This window comes from Ovis aries, chromosome 23, assembly GCF_016772045.2.
Source record: "Ovis aries strain OAR_USU_Benz2616 breed Rambouillet chromosome 23, ARS-UI_Ramb_v3.0, whole genome shotgun sequence".
NCBI classification, from domain to species: Eukaryota; Metazoa; Chordata; class Mammalia; order Artiodactyla; family Bovidae; genus Ovis; species Ovis aries.
Window position 1 is genome coordinate 59238616 of NC_056076.1, and position 26920 is coordinate 59265535.

Sequence of the window (26920 nt, forward strand, 5' to 3'; positions counted from 1 at the left end):
AAGACATTCAATCTCACGGGCAGTCAGGGAGACAAACCAGAGGTTCCATTTCACGCTTACCATATTAGCAAACAATTTACGTTCATTAGCGTCAAGTACCATGTACAGAAGAAACAACAAAAGTCCTCACTGCTGCTGGTGGGAGTGTAAATGGACTGGTGGGAGTGTAAGCACTTAGAAAAAACATTTCCTAGCAAACTGAAGGTGTGTATAACTTCCCCCCTCCAGCCGCTCCACAGATGCTCTATACTCCTGCACAGACGTGAGAAGACCATGCACAGAAGCATTATCCATAAAAGTGGAAATAAGCCAAATGTAATCAACTGTAAAATCGTGAAACTAAGAACAGTATATCCTCACAGGAGAATTCTACTCAGAGTATATCCTTACAAGGGAATTTTAAAAACATTATCAATTAAGGTAAGTCACAAAAGACTCCACATAGAATAATTCCATTTATAGAACTTCACAAATGGGCAAAAGCAACACAGAAGTTTAGGGGTATGCACTTGGGAGATGAACACAGTATTTAGCATTCTGGTCAACTCTGGGCTAGAGGAAGGGAAATGCAGTCAGCGGAGCCAGGTAGGGGACTTCAAGGTGTAATGTCCATTCTGATGTAAACTCTGTGCATGTGATTCCATTTAATTTGCTGTAATGCCAATTTTTTATGGGGAAAAAAGTAGATCATCAACTTCTGTTTGCTGTATTTCCTGTCCATTTAACATCATCAGCCATGAGCTGTATGCTGGTTCCATCACTCACACACACCCACACACACCCACACACGATACCATCTTATCGTTTATTCCCTTTAGCATACTTCTTCATTATGCAAAAAACTATTTACTTTCAGCCTGCTCTGATTTTGCAACTGCTTCTTCTGTTTCTTAAAATGTCTCTTTCTCCCCCATTTCCTCACTGTTGGGGAAGTCACTTTAAATGACATCATCCCAATGACTCTTCCCAACCCCGGGAGGCAGGGTGGGTCCCTCCCTCTTTTGACTCCACTGCACTCTTCAGTTCTCTTTCACTGCTTCCCCTGAATCATATTAAAGCTATTCGTGTGACTTCATATCATGAGTACAGAGATATTAACTCTTGTCTATCTCTCTATAAAATTCTCATTTTTACTCTGGCACTTGGTAAGTGTGCCTCAAATTATTTTATTTGAAGAAAAATGAAAATTATTGCAACACTTGAGGCATAATATTATCAAGCTTTTTTTTTTTGTATAGTGATGCAAAATCCGCTATTATTTACAGGAGAAAACTTGCAAGATACACAAGCAGTGAATTTAGAATAATAGAAATAAGATTACAGAAAATCAAATAATGTCAGGGACCAGAGTGTTTGGCCAAAAAAGAGTAGATACATGATCACAATCTTGCCCAGAAGACAGAGGGAAAACTTGAAAAGGTCAGAGATTTGGTACTTTCAAATCCATAATCATCTGTTTAAAATGATGGCGCAAGACAAACTCTTTAAGATAACAAACTAGAACATTGTTCATAAAGACTGGGACTTTAATTTCTGATTGCTGTAAACTAAAAAAGACAAAAAATCATAAAAGAGTAAATTCTTAAGGACGGCAGTGAGTAGTGCTGAGATAGGGATATGAGTCTCCACCATCAGTAGAAATTACAATTTTTCCCAGACCAAGAGAGCAATATTTTTATCACCTGATGCGAAGAGCTGACACATTGGAAAAGACCTGGATGCTGGGAAGATTGAGGGCAGGAGGAGAAGGGGGCGACAGAGGATGAGATGGTTAGATGGTGTCACCGACTCAACAGACACGAGTTTGAGCAACCCTGGGAGATAGTGAAGGATGAGGAAGCCAGGAGAGCTGCAGTCTATGGGGTCGCAGAGAGTCAGACATGATGTAGCGACTGAACAAGACAGCAAGTGATTCCAAGAAAATAAGAGAAAGGATTCTAGAGGGCATTCTGCACACCTGAGGTGGAAGGGTTGATCCTTAACTCATCACAAAGAAAATCCATCAATTCCCTCATGTAGAAAATTGAATGACTTTTACGTAATGCAACACAGTGTCCAGGTAGGACACTGTTGGTTTCCATGATAAGACAGTATTCCAGCTACCCTGACAAGAGAGTACTCCAGCTCCTAGACTAATTTAAACTATTTGATTTCCAATTATTGTATCTACTTAATTCAAAAAGACCTTGTTTCGGGTGACCTAGTAACTTACCTTCAAAACCTGAAGATTTGCAACAGATGATGTTTATTTTAGGAACAAGAAAGTCCCCAAGTATTTCTGTAATGGCAGCATCTTCAAGCATTCTTTTCATAGGAAACAATACCAATTTGATACATTTGTTTTGAAGCAGAGTTATTCCTAAAGGAGTACATCTTAACAGATCTTATCCCAAGAAAAAACAATTTGTCACTTACTGTGTGGTGGCAGGCTACATACAGTCAATGGGGTTGCAAAGGGTTGGACATGACTGAGTGACTGAGTATGCATCAGTTCAGTTCAGTTCATTTCAGTCACTCAGTCATGTCCAACTCTTTGCGACCCCATGAATCGTAGCACACTAGGCCTCCCTGTCCATCACCAACTCCTGGAGTTCACCCAAACTCACATCCATCGAGTCAGTGATGCCATCCAGCCATCTCATCCTCTGTCGTCCCCTTCTCCTCCTGCCCCCAATCCCTCGCAGCATCACAGTCTTTTCCAATGAGTCAACTCTTCGCATGAGGTGGCCATAGTACTGGAGTTTCAGCTTTAGCATCATTCCTTCCAAAGAAATCCCAGGGCTGACCTCCTTCAGAATGGACTGATTGGATCTCCTTGCAGTCCAAGGGACTCTCAAGAGTCTTCTCCAACACCACAGTTCAAAAGCATCAATTCTTTGGTGCTCAGCCTTCTTCACGGTCCAACTCTCACATCCATACATGACCACAGGAAAAACCATAGCCTTGACTAGATGGACCTTTGTTGGCAAAGTCATGTCTCTGCTTTTGAATATGCATGCACAGACACAAATGAAACTTATTTTGCAATGATGATCATTTTGCAACATATATTTACATCAAATCATTAAGCTGTACACCTTAAATGAATACAATGTTATATGTCAATTATATCTCAAAAATAACAAAAAAGCCTGAAAAAAGCAATTTGTTTCCTGAAATCATATGACTTTAAAAAGATACTCTGCCAATGATAAAATAGGAGACCTATATAAATGTCTTTTAATTCGTTCCCTTTACCAGCCGACTCTTCTATGACATGAACAATATGCATCAGTATGCTGAACAGTGCTGAAAAGAGAAGCGATAAATATGTTTATATTATTCTCAGCTGGCCTCCTCAATGCGTTTTCAAACGGTATCTTTTTATTCCCCCCAGTACAGATTTGCAGTGAATCTACGCCAAGCACAGGTGCCTGTTCATTTGCAGGGACACAGAGCATCAGCGAGAACCCCGTAAAGTGTGTGCTCGCTGTTCCTGGGGGTTTCAGTCGGTGCACATTAAAAAAGTGTCGGTAGTTGCCTGCGCTTTTACAGCCTCTCAGTGGAAGTTAACAGTGGCCAAAGGGACTAACTTTATTTTGCTTTTAGAAGAAGACATGAAAACATCTCTTCTGAAACTCATGGACCTCGTCTATAGAGCTGATGAGGGATGAATTAAAAAAAAAAATTCAACACCTTGTTGACAAGGCTCTGAGGGAATTTACCCAGGAAGGTATTCTCTTTCTTTTTCTTTCACATTCTGAGACTCATAAACAGCAATTCAGTTTGACCCAGTGAATTAATTTCTAACATTCTCACTGGAGTACCCAAGAGAGCTGTGGTCATGGGCAGTCTGGGGTAACTACTCATATCATCAACACCTCCCAGGGGCATGCTTGCGTGAGTCCTTAAGACCTGCTCTAGGAAATAGTCTGCTTTAGTTTCAGACAATGATGTTTTGACACTGCACCCAAATGGGAGATTGGGTCATTTAGCACTCTCAGGATTATTCCACAGCTACAGACAGCATCCCAAACCCCGACACGCCAATAGAAGGCATAACACAAGACCCCATAAAGGAAGACACAAAGGCTGGATAGAATAGACACGGCAAATGCTTACCTGATAGCGGACAAGTTCCAGCAGAGTTGCAGGCAATTTGTGATTGCTTGGTAAATGTTCAGCAGCTTGTGGTGCCTATGTCTGAATTTAAGATAAAAAGATACTATGACGTGAAATATGCAGGAAGCCTGTCTCGCCCAGTCTTCACTCTAGTTTATAGGGTGTGTTTTGCTCATTCATTTTTATGGAAGTTTTGTCTGGGTTTATTCTTGAGCTATGGTGGAAGGACAAAAGAGGCCTGGTTATTTTCTCCTTTGGTATTACAAAATGTAGGCACTGAAATTTAAATTCACTTTTAGTATAGCTGAGTCAGCCCCACTGATAGATAGACTGTCTCCAAGGTATACTTTATATCCAGCTGGGAAATAAAACATTGAAAGTATTTTATAAGATGTGATGATAGAATAAGAAAAATTATTCTTGAGATAGTGTCAATTCTCTAGATGAGAAATTTGGGAGATATTTTCTTACCTCTGTCGTATAATGGATGTTTATCACAGGTTAGAAGAACAAGAGTTCTACTAAATTTATTTGAGTGATTTGGTCTGTCTTTCTGGAAATGTGTGCAGCCTCAAAGGTTGAGAAGTGTTCCACGTTAGTTAGAAATCTGAGATGCCAGACTTCTACTTTTGGAAAGATGTAACAGAAGTGCCTTCTCCTATTGTTCCACCTAAGGACAACTAGAAACTCTAGACTTTTTGTTTAACAAGCACAAGAAGACTTTGAGAGGTGGAGGGAAGTAAGATCACCTAGGAGTCTTGGGTCCCAAGAAATGACACAATGGTGAGCTTCTTGGCGTTTGGTCTTGTGTAACCTAGATCAACATGAACTGCGAACTTCTGCATGTTCAAGCTGGTTTTAGAAAAGGCAGAGGACCAGAGACAAATTGCCAACATCCGCTGGATCATGGAAAAAGCAAGGGAGTTCCAGAAAAACATCTACTTCTGCTTTATTGACTATGCCAAAGCCTTTGACTGTGTAGATCACAATAAACTGGAAAATTCTGAAAGAGATGAGAATACCAGACCACCTGACCTGCCTCTTGAGAAACCTATATGTAGGTCAGGAAGCAACAGTTAGAACTGGACATGGAACAACAGACTGGTTCCAAATAGGAAAAGGAGTACGTCAAGGCTATGTATTGTCACCCTGCTTATTTAACTTCTATGCAGAGTACATCATGAGAAATGCTGGGCTGGAGGAAGCACAAGCTAGAATCAAGATTGCTGGGAGAAATATCAATAACGTCAGATGTGCAGATGACATCACCATTATGGCAGAAAGTAAAGAGGAACTAAAAAGCCTCTTGATGAAAGTGAAAGAGGAGAGTGAAAAAGTTGGCTTAAAACTCAACATTCAGAAAACGAAGATCATGGCATCTGGTCCCATCACTTCATGGGAAATAGATGGGGAAACAGTAGAAGCAGTGTCAGACTTTATTTTGGGGGGGCTCCAAAATCACTGCAGATGGTGATTGCAGCCATGAAATTAAAAGATGCTTACTCCTTGGAAGGAGAGTTATGACTGACCTAGATAGCGTAATCAAAAGCAGAGACATTACTTTGCCGACTAAGGTCCATCTAGTCAAGGCTATGGTTTTTCCTGTGGTCATGTATGGATGTGAGAATTGGACTGTGAAGAAAGCTGAGCGTCGAAGAATTGATGCTTTTGAACTGTGGTGTTGGAGAAGACTCTTGAGAGTCCCTTGGACTGCAAGGAGATCCAACCAGTCCATCCTAAAGGAGATCAGCCCTGGGTGTTCATTGCAAGGACTGATGCTGAGGCTAAAACTCCAGTACTTTGGCCACCTCATGCGAAGAGTTGACTCACTGGAAAAGACTGTGATGCTGGGAGGGATTGGGGGCAGGAGGAGAAGGGGACGACAGAGGATGAGATGGCTGGATGGCATCATGGACTCGATGGACATGAGTTTGAGTGAACTCTGGGAGTTGGTGATGGACAGGGAGGCCTGGCGTGCTACAGTCCATGGGGTTTGCAAAGAATCGGATCCGACTGAGCGACCGAACTGAACTGAACATAGATCTGGAGCTGGAGAAGCAACTCAGAAACATGGAGTAGATGAGCTATTTGAAAAGCTCCAACAAAAGCCTGCTCTCTCAAGCCAACACACCACAAAAGGGACAGCCCAGCAAGAGAGAGATCTTGTAAGCAATCACCCTTCCTACCTCCATAGCACCCAGCGGTGATGAGCAACAGAGAGCCCGCCTCCTCCTCACCGCTGGATGTGGTCAAGAAAGCCTCATGGAGAAGCAGGAATTTCACCACTGCCCAATGCTAACAAAACCAGGCCCTCTTCACTACGCCACCACCTCAACCCTAGGTTAAAAAAAAAAAAGAAAGAAAGAAAGAAAGAAAAACTACTCCTGGCCAGGTATCGGCTGAGGTCTAGTGAGGAGCTGGAACTGCCAGCCCTCTTCCCACCCCACTCCAAACCCCCTTGGGCCGTAGTTCTGGACCTCCACCCTCACTGGTAGTGAACCCTCCCCTTCCTCCTCCAATCCCCTGGTGGAGGGGTATCATAGGAAGCCAGACCAAAGAGAAGATAAAATAAGACTTGGAGTTCCATACTTCACACCCTTACAGAGAATCAGGAAAATCGCAACTTAGATGAGCACGAGATAGTCAGCAAGCAACAATGCCAAGGTGAAGGAGAGCTCAGGGTTCTGTGATGAAATCTGCAAAGCAAATGCTATGAAAGGGTTTCAAAGAGCGATTACAAACACACTGGAAACGTGGGAAAACCAGCAGAGAATTTGGAAACATAAAGAAGAACCCCACGGGATATTTGAGAAGTGGAAAGTATGACTGAAAATTTACAAGCACATTGGATGGGCTCAAGAGTAGAATAAGACAAGAGAAAGAAAGAAAGTTCACGAAGGACAGAAGGGTATAGCCCATCCGAAAAACAGAGAAAACAGACAGGAAAAGTGAACGAGCGGAACTCTGGGGACTTGATGGACTCTAGGAAACATCTAACATTCACGTCACTGGAGATGCAGAAAGTGGGGAGAAAGATTTGGCTGAAAAATGTTCAAAGAAATGACATCTAAAAACTTCCACAGTTTGGTTCCACAGTGACCTTAAATTTAGGTGCCTACACTGTTTATACCAAAGGAGAAAATAACCAGATAAAAAGAACTCTTCTCTTTTCCCTTACATGACAAATAGCTGATTTAAACAGGTTATTCCAATTGCATTTGTTTCTTTTGAAGTTAGCCTCAGCCTGTTTCAGTCATAACATTTTCTTTTTATTTTTTATTTTATTTTTAATTTTTATTTTTACTTTATTTTACTTTACAATACTGTATTGGTTTTGCCATACATTGACATGAATCCACCACAGGTGTACATGTGTTCCCAAACATGAGCCTCCCCCCCCCCCCCAACCTCCCTCCCGTAACATCTCTCTGGGTCATCACCATCAGTCATAACATTTTCATGGTGTTCTTTCTGCTGCCTAAGCCCCATTAATTCAAGATGAGCTATGCTTACGGGATACATGCAAATAAAGTGTAAGTCTGTTGATAGGCAATACTGTAGAAATTTAAATGGATTTGGAAATACAAGAAGAAAAAAATTTAAACAGAAAACCCAAGGCAGAAGTCACGGTCTGGAAATAAACATGACCTATGGCTCAGAAAAGCAAGCTGAAAATTTAGAAGAGCAACAAAACAAATATGAGATTTTTATTTCTACAGTATCACATAAATGTCTTTACATACCTTTTACACTTTTGACCAGTTGGTTGGATGTTCTGTATAGCAACTTACTGAAAAAGCTTGCTAAGGAGAAGATAATAAGCACAAATAAATAACAATCATCATCATCTGAGTTTTTCCTATTATCAGGTACTGTTTTAAGTACTTTTATTTACTTAGTCCTTGCAATAACCCTATGACATACTATTATTATCCTCTTTTATGGGTGAATAAAATGAGGCAGAAAAAGGTTAGGAAAGTCAGCCATGATCATAAAGCTGGTAAGTGCCAGAGCTGGTAACCCAGGCAGTCTGACTCCAGAGACCGCAAATATAACTAGTCAGATTATAGTATCTTGAAAGAATCAAGGAATATGGATGCATAAAGATGCCCCAAAGAGCATTTTTAGGAACTCCTGAGTTCCCTGAGTCATACAGCAAATTCCCATCGGCTATATAGGAATACAAATCCACTTGCTTAACAGACTTATTGGACACTTTCCTAAGAAGATCATGACCTGAATATCTGTGTGTGTGTGTGTGTGTGTGTATACATATCTATACACACACATAACTGAATCCCTTGGCTGTACACTTAAAACCAACAACACTGTAAACCAACTATACCCCAATAAAGTTAAAAAAATCAAATCACCCTTAAAAAAATAAAAGGGAAATTTAAGGTGAAAAAAACTGAAAAAAAAATGACTCTAATGAGTATGATGAATAAAGCTAAGTAATTTTTTAAAAAAGAAACTTTAACCATATGGTAATCTCTATGGAAAAAATATATGTATGAAGTACATTGGGAATACAAATAAAAGAGAAATGAATTCTGCTGAATTACAGATTCAGAGAAAATGACAATAAAGCCATGACATCTGATGTGTGTCCTGTGATATCTGATTAGATGGACAAGAAGAGTTTTTCTAACAGAATAACACATCAAAGGGCACAAAGGCTTTAAAATCCTTGACGTATTTTTAGAATCATAAATGACAGTGTCGTAATAGTATGACAGAAATACAGGGAGCATCTGAGTCAGGGGAAAAGGTTGGAGACGAGAGTGGGAGTACAGGTGGCAGGCACTTATTCAGTGAAGGGGCCAGTGTCTCTGATGAGCAATTCGATCTTGATTCTTTCAGCAGTGGTTGGAAAGGTCATTTGTGACAGTACAAAATAGAATACCGCAGTCTGCAGGTCCAATCTGGCTCACCACCTGTTTCTCTGCAACCTGTGAGCTAAGAATAGCTTATATGCATTTAAAGGGGTTTTTCAAATGGGAAGAAGAGTAATATTTTATGTCACGTGAGATTTAATTCCAGCGCCTGTAGTGAAAGTCTTACTGGAAAACAGCCATGCCTGTGTGTTCACACACTGTCTATATCTTCGCTCACGTCACACTGCAGGGTTGAGTAGTTATGACAGGGACTGTATAGCCACAAAGTTTAAGAGATTTATCATCTGGCCTTGTGTAAAAGGATAAAGGTTGACACGAGGCAGAGAAGAAACCGAACTCAGGACGAGTGTTGTAAAAGTTGAGATGCTTATGGTAATTGGAGCTTGTAACAGGCAAATGGCAAGGTGGGCTGGGGGAACCATGTACTTGAGAAGCTTCTAAGTAGCACAGTCATCAAGCTCTCTTGATGGATTGATCAAAAAGATGAGGGAAAGCGCTGACTCTATGGTGACAAAGGATGCATAGATAGACATCACACGGATCACAAATGCATATTTCCCTTGTGGCCCACTGGTAAAGAATCTGCCTGCAGGGCGGGAGACCTGGGTTTAACTGCTGGGTTGGGAAGATCCCCTGGAGGAGGGAAAGGCTACCCACTCCAGTATTCTGGCCTGGAGAATTCCATGGACTGTATAGTCCACGAGGTCGCAAAGAGTCGGACGTGACTGAGCAACTTCCACATCACGAACGTATAGATAGACAAAGCCAAATTAAAGACGGCAGGAAGAAGGGCAGATTAAGGAAAAGGAAGAAGATGAATTTAATTCTGTACATGGTAAATGCAGAGTCTTTGGGGAGGCATCTTTCTTTACCTTTTACTCTTTGCATACCAGCTGAATCAGGAATTACTGGCCAAAGGTGCCTATCTTTGTTGTCCCTCTCTCAGTTATAAAATCTTGTCACCTGCAGGCTGGGGTCTGCCAGGGCTTGTCCATTGATAGCTTTTCTTTGTATCAGGAGTCTGTCCATCCCCTGAATCGAGGTGACCAGGTGCACAGAAAGCTGGGGTCTCCACACTGAGCCCTGTCCACTGCGGGCTGGCATCAAGCAACTGGTTTTCAGTCCCCTCTCCATGGAGCTGGGGTGGGTGCAGCCACGAATGAACATGCTGAGTAGAGATTCTGACCAAACCTGACTGAGTACCTCGCTCACCTCAGGTGCCCCCTCTGGGCTGTGCCACACCTGGGGTTCTGCATCTCCCTGGAACCCCACGTTTTTGGCCGAATGATACAAAACACCAAGAATGCTCTGTATAATTAGTACCTTAATTTTGATTCAGTTTCAGCATTTTTTTCCCTGTTTTGCTCGGTTATTCATACCAAATAAGTGCTTTTCCAGTGATTACTATAGGTAGCTACACTTTAGCTTCGACGTGACTGTGCAGCTCAGGAGTCAGAGAAGCCTTTCTGGCCCAGCCTCGTCTCCCCAGCCTGGGTGGAAGCCTCCCTGCCCTGTGCTCGTCACTCTCAGTTCTTTATTCGGCGGCACCGTCTGTCTCTCCCATCAGACAGTGCACCGCTTTAGGCGAAAGATGAACCCTTTCCTGCCCTCAACACCCAACAGGTCCTGACAAATAGATGCTTTCCTTTTTTCCCCTGGAATTAGTAGCAACAACAAATCATATCTAAAGTTCTCTTTGGGTTGACTGCAGATCCAGCTCTGAGCTAAGCATGTTGCATGCACCCACTCATTCAGCTCTGAACAAGAACCTTATGATACAGGTAAGTTTATTATTTTCAGTTTATCTATGGGGGAAGCGATGTTCCAGTGCTGGCATCCTTAAGCAACATGCCAGAATGTCTCGTTATGCTACTCTAAGAAATGGATGGATGCAAAGGAGGATGGACAGACAGGTCTCCCTGGGAACATAATTGCTGAAACATATAGGATATGTACAAACTTATAAAATATATGATAATGAAAATATATGCTTCATCTTTCTAATGCACTTTCTAATTCCCTGGTGGCTCAGACGGTAAAGCATCTGCCTACAATGCGGGAGGCCAGGGTTCGATTCCTAGGTTGGGAAGATCCCCTGGAGAAGGAAATGGCAAACCACTCCAGTACTGTTGCCTGGAAAATGCCATGGATGGAGGAGCCTGGTAGGCTATAGTCCATGGGGTCGCAAAGAGTCGGAAGCGACTGAGTGACTTCACTTTCACTTTCTAATGCACTTGGAGTAGGGAAAGTGAAATGGACACACAGAATCATTACAGAAGTTAGAAAGTGATAAAAATAAATTAGAAAGGTATGTGTAAAATGCTAACAGTCAGATTGAAGCTACTTACAACAGGGGCAATTAAGAAAGGCTTGATGCCCCTTACTGCTTCTTCAATTATTCATCAACAAAAATGTATCCACTAGACAGTATCAACTGGGTATATGCTAGAGATACAATGTAGTGAGTTTCTGAACCCTTGATTGTTAAAAACAAGACAAAATTACTATTTCTAAGTGGCTAGAAAGCAATTTATTTCTTGTGACTTCCAAGGCCGGAAAAGTCAATTTCAAAATTAAGCTGAATGAGGACGGACGGGCGGGGGGAGCCAATTTCCTCTTTGCTCTCAGGAACCGCTTTAGTGAGCGCTTGCAGCTTTGGAGCTATGAGTCCTCTTTTTCTGCAGTTTAAGGCAGCCCTAAACACTGGTAAAATAAGCCACAGCTTCTGATGTGCAGGCTAACCGTATTCTGCAAAGGTCCCCTTCCTGGTGTTAATCAGTGGGGGTGGAGATGGCAGACTTCTGGCAGATTATGTCAACTGATTGTCTTTTTCCTCTTGGTTTATTTATCAGTGTGCTCCAAAAAGGACAAAGGGGGAATAACGGACTTGTGCTTTGAGAACCGAGGGCAGGATTGATGGGGATCCCTGATGGGAAAAGAAAAGTGGTCACAGAGAGGAGAAGGCAATGCAGACGGGCCCGCAGAGCCCGGGCCGAGCACCTCCCCACAGGCGTGGCGCCGCGCCTCTAGGACACGCTCTCCAACCCGTTTCCGCATTGCTCTTCTGCACTGTTAGGCGTGCCCAGTCGTGTCCGGCTCTTTGCCACACTTTGGACTGTGGCCCGCCAGGCTCCTCTGTCCATGGGATTCTCCAGGCAAGAATACTGGAGTGGGCTGCTATTTCCTCCGCCGGGGGATCTTCCTGACCCAGGGATCCAACCCGCACCTCTTCCGTCTCCTGCACTGGCTGGCGGGTTCTTCACCACAAGCGTGATGCAGTCTTAGAGTCTCTGGCACTTGCTGAGGCTCTGCAGCCTCTTGCTGGGTAACTGGGAGCGCTGGGCCAGTGCTGAGGGGAAACTTGCACAGTGATCTGGAGTGGCAGACCAGAGAAGGACAAGCGGCAGCCTGGACCAAGGGCGCTTCCCTGGGATGCTGAGTGACACAGCTTCCCTGACCTCGTGGTCTTGCGGGAGGCAGCAGGGGAGTCTTGCCATTATATTTGCACATTAAAGGAAAGGATGGGCCAGCGCTTCAGTTCCCATAAATGAAGGTGATATATTCTCTCCTCTCAAAGAACTCACAGTTCTGGGTTTTGATGAATGAGTAGAATTCAAGCTTGTTCAGGCAGATAGGAAAGAACAAGGAAAGGCAAGAAGGTGGAAAATCCCCAAGCATGAAATGTTTCTTCTTTTTTAACTGGAAAAAGAAAAGGTTTTTCTCTGTTCCAAAAAACTTACTTAAAATGTACTTTTGGAAACTAATCCATTTATAAACGGGACTTCATGAATAGGTCAGAAGAACAAAGTACACCAAGGCTTCACAGACGTACGGCAAGAGAGATTTCTGCTTGAGAATGAAAACGGGAACAGTTATTTTCAGTTCCTAGTTAGCAATCAGAAAGGAGCTACCACATTTTAATCCCATAAAAATTCATCATTAGTAAGCATCATTTATAGACTGTTTGGGGCTTCCTGGATGCCTCAGGAGTAAAGAATCCGCCTGCAATGCAGGAGGTACAGTCTTGATTCCTGTGTTGGGAAGATCCTCTAGAGGCTGAAGTAGCAACCACTCCAGTATTCTTGCCCGAAGAATCCCAAGGATGGAGGAGCCTGGTGGGCTACAGTCCAAAGGGTGACAAAGAGTCAGAGATGACAGCATGTACCCAAAGACCGTTTAACTACAAACATCTTGTTTAATTGACTCATGATTATAGCAGATATTGCCTTTTTATTAATCTACAAAATTTTAAAGGCCCTTCTAATGTTAAAAGTAACAAAAACATAAGTAGAATGAGAAATGTCTTCAGTTCAGTTGCTCAGTCATGTCCGACTCTTTGTGACCTCATGGACTGCAGCACGCCAGGCCTCCCTGTCCATCACCAACTCTTGGAGCTTGCTCAAACTCATGTCCATTGAATCGGTGATGCCATCCAACCATCTCATCCTCTGTCATCCCCTTCTCCTCCTGCCTTCAATCTTCCCCAGCATCAGGGTCTTTTCCAATGAGTCAGCTCTTTGCATCAGATGGTCCAAGTATTGGAGGTTCAGCTTCAGCATCAACCCTTCCAATGAACACTCAGGACTGATCTCCTTTAGGATGGATTGGTGGGATCTCCTTGTAGTCCAAGGGACTCTCAAGAGTCTTCTCCAACACCACAGTTCAAAAGCATCAATTCTTTGGTGCTCAGCTTTCTTCACAGTCCAACTCTCACATCTATACATGACTACTGGAAAAACCATAGCCTTGACTAGATGGAATCTTTGTTGGCAAAGTAATGTCTCTGTTTTTTAATATGCTATTTAGGTTGGTCTTACAAATATAAGAAATGTCTTACCTTTATAAAATATCACCTTTAACAATTTTAAAAGTATTTTCGTAGATACAGTTTTTATGCTGCTTGAAGGCTGACTCCTTGGAAAAGACCCTGCTGCTGGGAAAGACTGATGGCAGGAGGAGAAGGGGATGACAGAGAATGAGATCCCTTGGATGGCATCACCAGCTCAATGGACATGGGCTTGAGCAAGCTCCAGGAGATGGTGAAGGACAGGAAAGCCTGGTGTGCTGCAGTCCATGGGGTTGCAAAGAGTTGGATACAACTTAGTGACTGAACAACAACTCATTATATTATCTCAAGCTCCTTGCAAGATACGCTGGGCAAGTGACAGCTCCATTTTTCAAAAGAGGAAACAAAGTTATAGCGATTAAAAGATTGGCTGGAGACTACAAAACCACTTACTGGTTTTTATCTCCCAATTCCTAATCCAGACCTCTTGCTAGTATCTCAAAATGCCTCTCTTGTGTCTATAATAATCCCCAGGTTTAGAGTCCCCTGCATAAAAGATCATGCCTAATACTTAATCTGATCACTCAGAAATTGGAATTAATTATACTTTTAAAGAAATCAAGTGTTCACCAGTTACTTCTAGCAGTTTGATAATTCTGGGAGGTAAGCTCTGAAAGAATTAATTCATTAGGGTGAGGTCTAACAAATATGTTTTTTAATATTCCATACTCAGTAGGGTTTGACATGATTTATTATTTACACATAGAAGGAGAAACCACACATTTTAAAACACTGCCTTTAGCCAAAGCAAGAATGTTAGCCTCAATTTTTCCAGTTATATTGTATTACAGATGAAATCAATATCTCCAGTGGCTGAGAATAAAGAAGGGGAAATGTAAACTGAGATTGACTTAACAAAGGAAATGAATGTAATTATGTTGATAAGATAAACCCCAAATTGGGAATAAACCTGTCAGGTAAATTATCTCATCAACACTCCAGTTTGATGAGTGTTGTGACAACACTCTAAGCAACATGACCTATGCCAATTAGGGCCACTGTTCCACAGCAAAGAAATACTATTACTATAGTTTTTAAAGAGAGGAAATAATGTTGGATACAGGAAAAAAGTGGATGAAAGGCACAGTCGCAGAGGCCGCATGTAAATGAGCAGAGGATACTGCCTGTTTTGGGCTTCCCCAGTGGTGCAGGGTAAAGAATCTGCCGCCGTGCAGGAGACACAGGTTCGATCCCTGGGTTGGGAATATCCTCCTCCAGTATTCTTGTCTGGAGAATCCCATGGACAGAGGATCCTGGCGGGCTACAGTCCCTGGGGCCACAAGCAGTCAGACACGACTGAGGCACTAAACAGCAGGGCTGCATATTTAGAAATAGTCACTTTTAGTCGGGAATATTCTCTTCTAGGAAGTAGTGCTCTTGAGAAAGAGAAAATACGTGCTTTTCGTAAATATATGAGTCTGTTTGACAGGTACACAAGGGTATCAATCTCCAACACAGAGGATGAGCTAAGAAGTAAAATACAATAAACTTTCTTATTTACAGATGGCTCACCCCTCCCAGGGCCTCCGAGTGGTGCAGTGGTAAAAAACCCCACCTGCTGGGGTAGGAGACACGAGAGACCTGGGTTCCATCCCTGGGCCAGGAAGGTCCCCTGGAGAAGGAAATGGCAACCCACTCCAGTATTCTTGCCTGGAGAATCCCATGGACAGAGGAGCCTGGCGGGCTACAGTCCATGGGGTTGCAAAGAGTCAGACAGAACTGAGTGACTCACACGCGCACACAGCCCTCCCAGGCAGAGACCATGCCCAGCATCTCTGTATCACAACACCCTCACCTAAGAGTTTGCATTTAGTAGGCACTTGGTAAATAATTCTGAATGCAGGCATCAAGTCTTCTGGTAGACTGAATTTTCTGACTCACAAAGATTTGTATTATGAACCCTATGTGGATTGCTAGTTTTTAAGGAGTCAGGATCCATGAAACTGCATTTAGTCCCTAAGCATTTCTGACCATTTTCTTTTAACACTTGAAATATTCATAAAAATCTTCAGAATCACTCACTGTCTCAGGGTTGCCTTAGGGATAATAAGTGAGCATACAGTGCTAAGATTTCTTTTTTAATGTTTGTACTATCTACAAGTTTATTAGGCTAGATTATTAAGTTACCTACAAAAATTTATAGGTTTTATCTACAAGCCAATTTAGAGTTGAATAAAGTGTTGGCTAAAGCATTATTTCTGAATAAGGAGTGTTCTACATTTCATATCTGGGTTTCCTGACTTTTTCTCAGTCATGTGACTCTTTTGATTTCATTTTTTTTTTTTTTTTAACATAAGAAGAAACTGCCAGGAGTGACTCATTCACTTACTGGCTAGATTCTTACTGAGCCCACTTTACGTGCTAAAGGTAGCAGCAGTGAACAAAAATAGCCCCTACCTCCACTGGGCTAACTTTCGCATTAAAAAAGGTAAATAGTAAATAAATAAATGGCCAGAATATGTAGTTTGCCAGAGGAAAGTAAAGTGAATCAGGGAAATACGGTCTGTATGACGGAAGGGGGTGCAACTTTAAATAAGACAGCCTGCGAAGACTTCGCTGAGGTGCTCCCTGAGCTCAGACCCCAAGGAGCAAGGCAGCGGGGCCGTGCAAACAGACGGGGGAGGAATGCTGCAGGAAGATGGGTCAGAGGGTGCGGAGGTGCGGAGCTGTGAGCATGCCTGGGGTGTGTTTAAGAAACAGGAGGAGGCCAGTGAAGTGGGGCAGAGAGGCCGAGGAGGAGGATGGGTGTGGAAAACAGGCTTAGGGGATGAATGGATGGAGAAATGTACGCAATGGAATGCGATCCGGCTTTCAAAGAGAAGGGAATCCTGCAGTATGTGATGACCAGGATGAACCGGGAGAGCGTCATGCCAAGTGAAACAAGACATTCACAGAAAAACATGGCATGGCTCCACTTATATGACGTATCAGAATAATCAAACTCATAGACACAAAGAAGAGAATGGGGGTTGCCGGGGACTGGGGGGAGGAGGGGATGCAGGGTTGTTGTTCGATGGCTATGGAGCGTCAGTTATGCGAGACGGATAACTCCTCGAGATCTAATGTGTGACACGGTGCCTGTGGCCAACAATACTTCATTGGGCGCTTAACAAATTCGTGAGGCGTGCAGAGCTCATGCTGTGTCATCACCACACACGCAACATGGCAGAAGGGCACTTCTGGAGATGATGGAAATGTCTGTCACCTTGATTGTGGTGATAACTTCACGGGTGTATGCACAGGTTAAACTTAAACTGTATAAGTATTGTAGCTTCTTGTATATAATTAAGCTGCTTTAAAATGTTCAAGGGTATTATTTGCACACTTTAACTCACATATTGCAGTAGAAGGGAGTGAGAGGGTGAAATCAGGTCTAAGTAGGTATGGATATTCAATGTGGAGAATAAAGGAGTTTCTATCCGATGCCTTCTATTTTTTTTCTGAAAAGTAGAGCTAGATAAAACTGCTAAGAATATGGAGTAGGATGGATTGTGGAATTTGGAATGTTCCAGAGAATAAAGAAAGTTAGAAACAGTCACTTTGGAGATGGGAGGATACCTTAAATAGTACTCCAGTTGGATTGTCAAGAGAGTGAAAAGTCCATTACAAGCCAGGGGAACCTGAATAGACTGGAAGTAATATTCCTTTTCATGTGACTTTCTCCAGAAGCATTCAGAAAATGACAACTGTGCTCAGGCAGGAAAGAAGATGAAGCACTAATTCACCGAGGACTGGATGAGAAGAAGACAGAAAGAAATTAGGATTTCAACAGGAGTGATGCTGCAAACGTAGGTCCTGGCTTCTGATTGGATTGGGTGAGAAATGACGCAAGTCGGTAACAGGAATTGGTAAGAAACAGGTCAGTGGCCTGATGGCTCAGAGAGTGGAGGATGATCACAAGGGAGTTACTGGGTCAAGGCAGCTGGAATGAGCCAGAAAACGAGAGAAGAGACGTGGTCAGGGGGAAAGCTGGCTGAATCAGTGGCTTTGAAAGTGGAGCATTGTTTGTGATGGATTATTTGTGATGGCGAGATCCAAGGCATGGCCATGGGACTGGATTGTCCAAGTGAAGGAGAAGATGGTCGGCGAAGAGGTGAGAGAATCAGGCAACAGAGGGAAAGTAGAGTTCCCCTGCCTTCACGGTTTTATAATGAGAAGCGTGGCAAGATTACATTTCAAAGGAATGGTTCACAGGTGCCTAAGAAAGACATTCCTTGGCAAAAGGTTTTCTTTTTTTAAAAACATTTATTAATTTCAGATGGGTCAGAGAAAGAATTTATGATGTTCATAAATAAAGAATTTATACATGTTTCCTAAATAAATGCTCTAAGAACAGAGAGGCCGGGTGCCTATTGTCAAGAAGAACCTTGGGTAATTTTGTCAAAGGAAGGGAGCACCAAGGCCATGTTGGTCAGCTGATAGCAAAGGGCAATTTAAAAAATACATCTTAGCCAAGGTGTATATGTTTATTTAAAATAAAGCTTTGCTCTTTGTTAAAATCTCCCCCATGAGCCTTACTAAAAAATATAGTTCTAAAGTAATACTTACATAGATCACTTTTTAAGGAAAATTGATAATTAACTGTGGATCTTGTAAGGGAAGAAAATCTAAGCACAGCCAAAGGGACGTGATAATCAGTTTTTGTCCCAGTTTTATAAATGATGCCTGGTATTATAAATAAAAATGACTCAGTCTAGAAATATCTATCTAACTGTCCACATAACTCAACAAAAAAAATTATGTTTTTTTGGAGAAAGCACAGGCTTTTATATATAATACATCTCTGAAACTCAGTTATAGCTGCGTATCTGAGTAATACAAGAGATATATAAGCCAAGAAAGGATTCTATTTCAAATGAATTAAAACAGCAGTGCAGACCTCAGTGCCACTCCTCGCCCAGCTCTCTCCTCATTGCAGAAGTATGTGAACTTATGGTTCCTAGGTCAAGTTCATGTACTTGTCGATATTCCAAACACAGAAAAGGGGGAAGGAAAGTGGAGGACTCATAAGGATCACAGGCGACAAACACATCATTCTTCTCCTGGACTCTCCGAAGAAGCTACCTGCTGAATCTCTAATGGCTATCATGCCAGGCAAGGCCTACTCTAGCGACAGAGAAAGTCCTGCTAAACGCAAACTTAGAAAGAGCATGAAAAGGCAGAGACGTCACTTTGCTGACAAAGGTCTGTATAGTCAAACTATGGTTTTTCAGGAGTCACGTATGGATGTGAGAGTTGGACCATAAAAGAAGGCTGAGCGCTGAAGAGCTGGTGCTTTAGAACTGTGGTGCTGGAGAAGACTCCTGAAAGTCCCCAGAACAGCAAGGAGAGCAAGCCAGTCAATCCGAAAGGAAATCAACCTGGACACTCACTGGGAAGACTGATGCCGCAGCTGCAGCTCTAGCTCCTTGGCTGCCTGACGTGAAGAGCTGCCTCATTAGGAAAGACCGGGAAGTTAGCAAGATTGAAGGCGAAAGGAGACGGGGGTGACAGAGGATGAGATGATTGGATGGCATCACCAGATCAATCGACATAAATGTGAGCAAGCTCTGCGAGATAGTGAAGGACAGGGGAGCCTGGCGTGCTTCAGTCCGCAGGGTCACAAACAGTCAGACACGATTTAGCGTCTAAACAACAAAAGAGGATTCAAATTAAAACCCACATAGCCAGAAATTATTTCTTGTTCAGAAAGCGGGAGGATTTTGATGACACACTTGTTATTAAACATTCCCACTTGAAAATTTTCTATTTCAAGTCCAACTCAAGAAGAGTCATTTACCAAAACATTTCCCCATGCATATCATCTTTAAATAAACTTCGTTTGGGCATGTTCAGTGTATTCCTTCAGTTCAGTTGGAAGAAACTGATTCTGACTCTCCAGTGAGCAAAAGACTTTCAGTGGAAAGACATTTTTACTGTACCTGTTCACAGAGTAGCTGGAAAGCTAACCCATGGCAAGGACAGAAATCCAAAATGCTCATGACTTTCAGAAAGCAATACAATGGACTTTTTCTCTCAACCTCCCTGCCAAACAAGTCCCCTCCACCTGTTTGTTCTTTCAATGCAACTCTAAGGACATATTCAAATTCCCAGGAATGGGATCGGCTTGTCCCACCATGGGTCATAACAAGTGTCTGTCATTACAAACATGACTCTCTTAGTTTGCTGGGGCTGGCTAGAAGAAACTGTATCAGACTAGGGAGCTTAGCAGAAATTTATTCTTCCCAGTCTGGAGGCTAGGAGTCCAAGGTTAAAGTGTCAGGAGGACTGGTTCCTTCTGAGGTCTCTCTCTCGGCCTGCGGGTGGGCCCCTCCTCACTGTGTCCTGGCACCGTCTCTGTGAGCTTCCCACCCCTGGTCTTTTCATGTGTCCAGGTTTTCTCTTCTTATAAGGATACCAATCAGCTGGATTAGGGCCCAGGTAATGACCTAATTTTAACTGAGTTACCTCTTCAAATACCTTATGTCCAAATGCAGTCACATTCTGAGTCCCTTGTGGCTAAGCTAGTAAAGAATCCGCCTGCAATGTGGGAGACCTGGGTCCGATCCCTGGGTTGGGAAGATCCCCTGAAAGGGAAAGGCTACCCATTCCAGGATTCTGGCCTGAAGAATTCCATGGACTGTATAGTCCATGGGGTTGCAAAGAGTCGGACATGACTGAGCTACTTTCACTCCACAAATGCACTTACAGGCACTGCCAGAAATCACGTTTATCAGCTATCTGGGCTTCCCTGAGCCCAGACAAACCAACATAACATCAGGCATCACAAGGACTAATCTGGGGGGAGAAAGCCATTCTGAGAAGAGAAATTGGAAATGACTAATAAAAACAAGTGAAATAGTTTAAAGTCGTTAGTAATCTAAGAGGGCGTCCCTGGTGGCCCAGGTGGTAAAGAATCTACAAAATGCAAATAAAGCCACTAGGTGACCCTACTACACGCCCAAAAGCCATAGAAAGTCAGGATGGGAGAGGACGTGGAGCAGAGGGAGCTCTCCTCCTCTGCTGGCCAGCGTAAACTGACGCTGGTGAGCACTTTCGCAACGTCTCATGGAAGTGGGAGAGTCCACGCCCCAGAAATTCCCCTTGCATGTATACGAACACAGTTCACCCCTGTGTACCAAGAGAGAAACAAGGTGTGTTCAAGGCAGTCATTTCTGGGATTGAACAAACAAATCCCCAAACAACCTAATTATCCATCAAGTGAATAATGACAAACTTTAATACCAGTGAAATTAAGTGGACGGGAGATGCATGTGTCAGCACAGACAGATCTCACTAAACTGAGCAGGAAGAGGAGGAGCTTAAGCAGCAGAACACGATATTATTTGCATAAAGTTTAAAAACATGCAAGTCCAAGCTGCATGAATCACTTGGAAACGCAAACCTACGTAGTAAAAATCTACATAAGAACGAACGTGTGCGTGCGTGCGAGTGTGCGCGCTATGTCGCTTCAGTCACGCCCAACTCTTTGCGACCCCATGGACTCCTCTGTCCATGGGATTCTCCAGGCAAGAGCACTGGAGTGGGTTGCCATGCCCTCTTCAGGGGATCTGCCTGACCCAGGGATCGAACCCAGTCTCCCGCACTGGCAGGCAGGTTCTTTACCACGAGAGTTACCTGGAAAGCCCAAGAAAGAACATGCGGCGTGATAAACGCCAGATTCTGGATGGTGAAAGGGCCGAGGAGCACGACAGAGTGGGGGGCACCTGGAGCTTTACGTCATCAGCACCGTTTCATTTCTCGAGCTGCATAGTACAAAGTATTCGCTGTAATGTATTTAAAACCTCTGTATGTATCGAATGCATCAGAGTAATTTTAGAAAAGATCCCTAGCTTCACTCATAATTACAGAAGGGCAAGTATCGCGGAAGGTTTAATTTCCCAGAAAAAAGAAATATTGATGTGGAAGGAGGAATGCCTCCTCTTTTGAGGCATTCCTTTTTCAGGCCGGATGAAGTGACTCAACACGCTGGCACTTCACAAAGCTTCTGACACAAAGAATCTTAATTTGCAGAGACCTAGCATACATGAAGAAAGAACAATTAATTCTAGGCATGAAGGTAATTATTCAAATCCAGTGCGCATCCTAGCCTGAGACGAGCACAGAGCCTGGATCTGCACAACTTTTTCAGGAAACACCTGAGCATAACGTAGTGTGATGATGCATTTAACTGATTCACTAAAACAACATTTTTGAACTACACTCCGCTTAAAGAGCAGTAAGGCTTTCCCGGATCAGTGTTGCAGGGCCTGTGCTGTATAGCCCAGGTGTCTGAGTTCAAAATAACCAGACAGCGGTGACCGCGCGCTGTGCTCTGTTCAGCGGCTCGGTCGTGTCTGGCTCTGAGACCTTCTGGACTGCAGCCCACCAGGCTCCTCTGTCCATGGATTCTCCAGGCCAGAAGACTGGGTTGCCGTTTCTTTCTCCAGGGGATCTTCTCGACCCAGAGATCGAACCCAGGTCTCTCTTCTGCATTGCAGATGGATTCTTTACCAGCTGAGCAACCTGGGAAGGCCAGAAGTGACCATTTGCTTTTTAAAAAGATAATTCTAATATTAAATAACTTAGGCTAAACAGAGAGAAAAAAGTAGTTTTATTCATGTGAGTAACTCATCTAACATTTAAAGGATGGTAAAAGAAGGAGGGGTTCCCAGGTGGCTCAGCTGTAAAGAATTCAACTGCCAGTGGAGGAGACAGTGGTGAGATCCCTGGGTAGGAAAGATCCCCTGGGGGAAGGCATGGCAACCCACCCCAGGATTCTTGCCTGGAGAATCCCATGGATGGAGGAGTCTGGTGGGCTACAGTCCATGGGTTGCAAAGTCAGACACGACTTAGCTACTAAGCAACAACAACAACAAAAGGGGAGCTAAACCAACATTTCTGGGTACAGAGTAGGCATAAGAAATAGCTCTTATTCTCCCACATTATAAATAAACTGAGCACTAGGGCAGATAAGTTACGTAATGCCAGACAGCCAGAAAGCAGCCAGATTGGAGTATGAATTCCATTCCTCTTCATTCTAAATTCCATACCCTTCTTCCTGGGAGACAGCTAGCTAATAAGCAGAAAAAGACGTAGACAGCTTCTCTTACGGCATTTTTCAGATTACATTAGAGGAGACATTGTGTGTGTGTATTTAAGATTATGTGATTATAAAACTGATTTTAAAACCAGAGATGATAATCTCCTTCTTAACAAGGTTATTTGTGGGACAGTAAACAAACTCAGAATTTAAAAAAATAAAATAAAAGGGCAACATCAGACACATATTTGGCAAAGCCCTAGCTTAGGCTGTAGAAGACCCCACCATACCGGACCCTGCCACTACCTGCGTGGCTGAGAACAAGACCCATGATCCTCTGTGAGGACAAAACTACTCAAAATAGTTATGGAAACACGGCAAAAGCCAGATCGCTTATATCCGGTTACTCTGTAGGTACAACCACTGCCTAGAGATAAAATTATATTCCTCCATAGGGTATTTTAGACTTCTAACCAAAAATTCTACTATTTTTGATGTCATAAATTTGTTGTTTAATCGCTCAGTTGTGTCCGACTCTTTTGCCCTCCCCATGGACTGTGGCCCCCGGGCTCCCCTGTCCACGGGACTCTCCAGGCAAGAGCACTGGAGTGGGTGGCCATTTCCTTCTCCAGGGGATCTTCCTGACCCAGGGATGGAACCCCCGTCTCTTGCATTGCCGGTGGATTCTTTACGGCTAAGCCACTGGGGAAGCCCTGTAGAAGGTTATTCTCTTTTGAAACTGGGCATCAGATATTTGGGGGTTGTTTGTTTTAGAGCTACATATAGATACTGAGGTCAGAATGCTTAAATTCAGAAGTAATTTATTATTTCTGAATTCCAGTTCCACTTGGTCTTTGACGCTGCTATTCTTCTCCGTTATCTCACAGTGAGGTAGGAAAGGAAGGCTGAGTATGAGACGTCTTAAAGGAGAACCTTTAAGATCTTACACACTGAACAGATGAAGGAATAGGAATGCAAGGGGCGTACCTCGCCGGACCCCCAGGGTGGTTGCCTGGCTGACGGCCTGGACAGCGCTGCCACTGACCAGCGCAGAACCTGTGGGACAGGATCAGATCTCACAAAAACCACGACAAGGCAAGTTCTGGATATGCTGAACTGGAAGAGCCTATGGACGATCGAAGGTGCCTTGGATGTCCGGTTCTCTGGAGCTCAGTAGGAGGTTGCAGGCTGGGCACCAAAGAGCTTTCATTATTCATGACCTATCTGCTTTAATCTGTCAGGCACAGAGCTAGATTCTGGTGACTCCAGGTTGAAGAAAACAGATCCCTACTCTCATAGGTTAGAATATGAGAGATGTAAAGATAAATGGTAACGCACTGATACATGCTCCAGTATGGCAACATTAAAGATACGTGGGTGCTAAAGAGAGGCCCGAATCTTCCTGGAGGCATCGAGGATATTTCACAAAAATAATGGTTATTAACTCTGTCTTGAAATGGGCGTTAGACTTTGAAACTACAGATTTCAAAGTTGTCTTCTTGGACTTGTGACAATACTTGCAGGATTGTCTGAGTTAGCAAATAAAAACATGTAACTCCCAGTTCAATTTGATATTCAGATAAACAGTGAATCATTTTACAGTATAAATATTCTTTTTGTTAATATGAAATTAAATTGACTGGACAACCGTATTTTTTTCTGGCAACCCTAATTATTTATCAGTATCATTTAAAGAGTAGTGTGAGAGAGATGAAATTAGTTAAATATCAAAAGATAGTTATTTAATGTTACCTTGTTTAATGATATGTAACAAAATGAAATATCAAATAGTTACTGTTAGAAACCAGACAAAATTTTAAGACTAGACAATGGGTATCACAAATACTATCTTTTCCAAATGTTTCTTAGAATATATGATAATTTAGTGATGTTTTAAAAAATATCTCTAAACTCTTGGGAGGAAAAATCACATGAACTAGGCCTTTGACATCTGCAGTACCGACACTAGTGAGATAAGACTCTCCTTGGCCTTAATAACATCCAGACAATATTACTGCTACTCTCCCGAATAACTTAAGCATCGTAACAACGGTGACAGCTGGTTCTCTGATCATGCTGACAGCTGCGACTCCTTTGCTAGAAATGTCACTGCTGATTCCACCTGAGTCATGCTGGTGAGCCTGCTTGTGAAGCTATGTTCAGCCCAACAGTATTGCTAATAATGAGCAAAACAGGGTATGGAAATCCTGACTTCCGCCATGGTAATTTTAAAAGTTACATTTTAACCGTTAATTCCAACATCTCTCACCTTCAGACATTTCCAAGATGGCAAATGAGAGAGTTAATCACCCTGGAATTTTATTACCCGAACAATGAAATGTGATGGTTGAAATAAATCACCTCTAAATGCTGAAAATCTGTACTTCCCAGGCACACAGCCCTCCCACCTGAGGCCTTGCTGACCCCAGGGAGAAGGGAGGCCAGGCAATCCTGAGCTGGTGTTCCCCTAATGTGCCTGGGCTACAAGGCAGGAGAACGGGGTTTGATCCCTGGGTCAGAAAGACCTCCTGGAGAAGGAAATGGCAACCCACTCCAGTATGCTTGCCATGAAAATTCCATGGACAGAGGAGCCTGGTTGGCGATAGTCCATAGGGTCGCAAAGAGTCGGACACGACTGCGTGACCAAGCACGCATACCATAAAGCTGCTGCTGCTGCTAAGTCACTTCAGTCGTGTCCGACCCTCAGTGACCCTGTGGACTGCAGCCTACCAGGCTCCTCCATCCATGGGATTCTCCAGGCAAGAGTACTGGAGTGGGGTGCCATCGCCTTCTCCAGCTTAAAGCTATTTAGCAACAACAACAACGACAACAACAACAAAAACAACAACAAAGAACAGTGCCCAAGACAGGAATGAAAGTAAAATGATTTCTACAAAATCTTCTGAGTCCACTTAGTGATCTTTATCACTGAGACACGTCAAACACATGGCTGGAGATAACCCAGCTAGTAGTTTGCTTTGATATCATCACTATCATCTCATTATTGAAAAATGTATAAAAATATCTCCCAAATCTTGAAAGCTTTTGTCTAATTTAATAAGTGTAGATTCCATAGAATCAAAGTGAGTGTTATCTAATTTTAACAAAACTCATATAGTAATTAGTATGTACCAGGAACTATTCTTAACATTCTATTAACACTAACTTACTCTTTATTTAAATAAAGACAGAAATAGTATGGACCTAACTGGCATGCTGTGATTCGTGGGGTCGCAAAGAGTTGGACACGACTGAGTGACTGAACTGAACTGAACTGAACTGAACAGAAGCACAAGGTATTAAGAAGAGGTGGCAAGAATACACAGAAGAACTATACAAAAGAGATCTTCACAACCCAGATAACCACAATGGTGAGATCACTCACCTAGATAGAGCCAGACATCCTGGAATGTGAAGTCAAGTGGGCCTTAGGAAGCATCACCATGAACAAGCTAGTGGAGGTGATGGAATTCCAGTTGAACTGTTTCAAATCCTGAAAGATGATGCTGTGAAAGTGCTGCACTCAATATGTCAGCAAATTTGGAAAACTCAGCAGTGGCCACAGGACTGGAAAAGGTCAGTTTTCATTCCAGTCCCAAAGAAAGGCAATGCCAAAGAATGCTCAAACTACCGCACAATTGCACTCATCTCACACGCTAGAAAAGTAATGCTTAAAATTCTTCAAGCCAGGCTTCAGCAATACATGAACTGTGAACTTCCAGATGTTCAAGCTGGTTTTAGAAAACGTGTAGGAACCAGAGATCAAACTGCCAACATCTGCTAGATCATTGAAAAAGCAAGAGAATACCAGAAAAACATCTACTTCTGCTTTATTGACTATGCCAAAGCCTTTGACTGTGTGGATCCCAGTAAACTGTGGAAAATTCTGAAAGAGATGGGAATACCAGACCACCTGATCTATCTTCTCAAAAATCTGTATTTAGGTCAGGAAGCAACAGTTAGAACTGGACATGGAACAACAGACTGGATCCAAATCAGGTAAGGAGTATGTCAAGGCTGTATATTGTCATCTTGCTTATTTAACCTATATGC

The 26920-nt window shown here is 42.9% G+C and overlaps 1 long non-coding RNA gene across 2 annotated transcripts in view; it reads left to right on the top strand.

Annotated features, from left to right (window-relative positions):
* LOC121817744 (uncharacterized) overlaps positions 1 to 24519 on the top strand; it is a 121995-nt gene extending 97476 nt beyond the window's left edge. For both annotated transcript variants that reach the window (XR_009598270.1, XR_009598271.1), the window contains one exon: positions 229 to 24519. This is a non-coding gene — a long non-coding RNA (uncharacterized LOC121817744). The remainder of the gene's footprint in view (positions 1 to 228) is intronic.
* The last annotated feature ends 2401 nt before the right edge of the window (positions 24520 to 26920 follow it).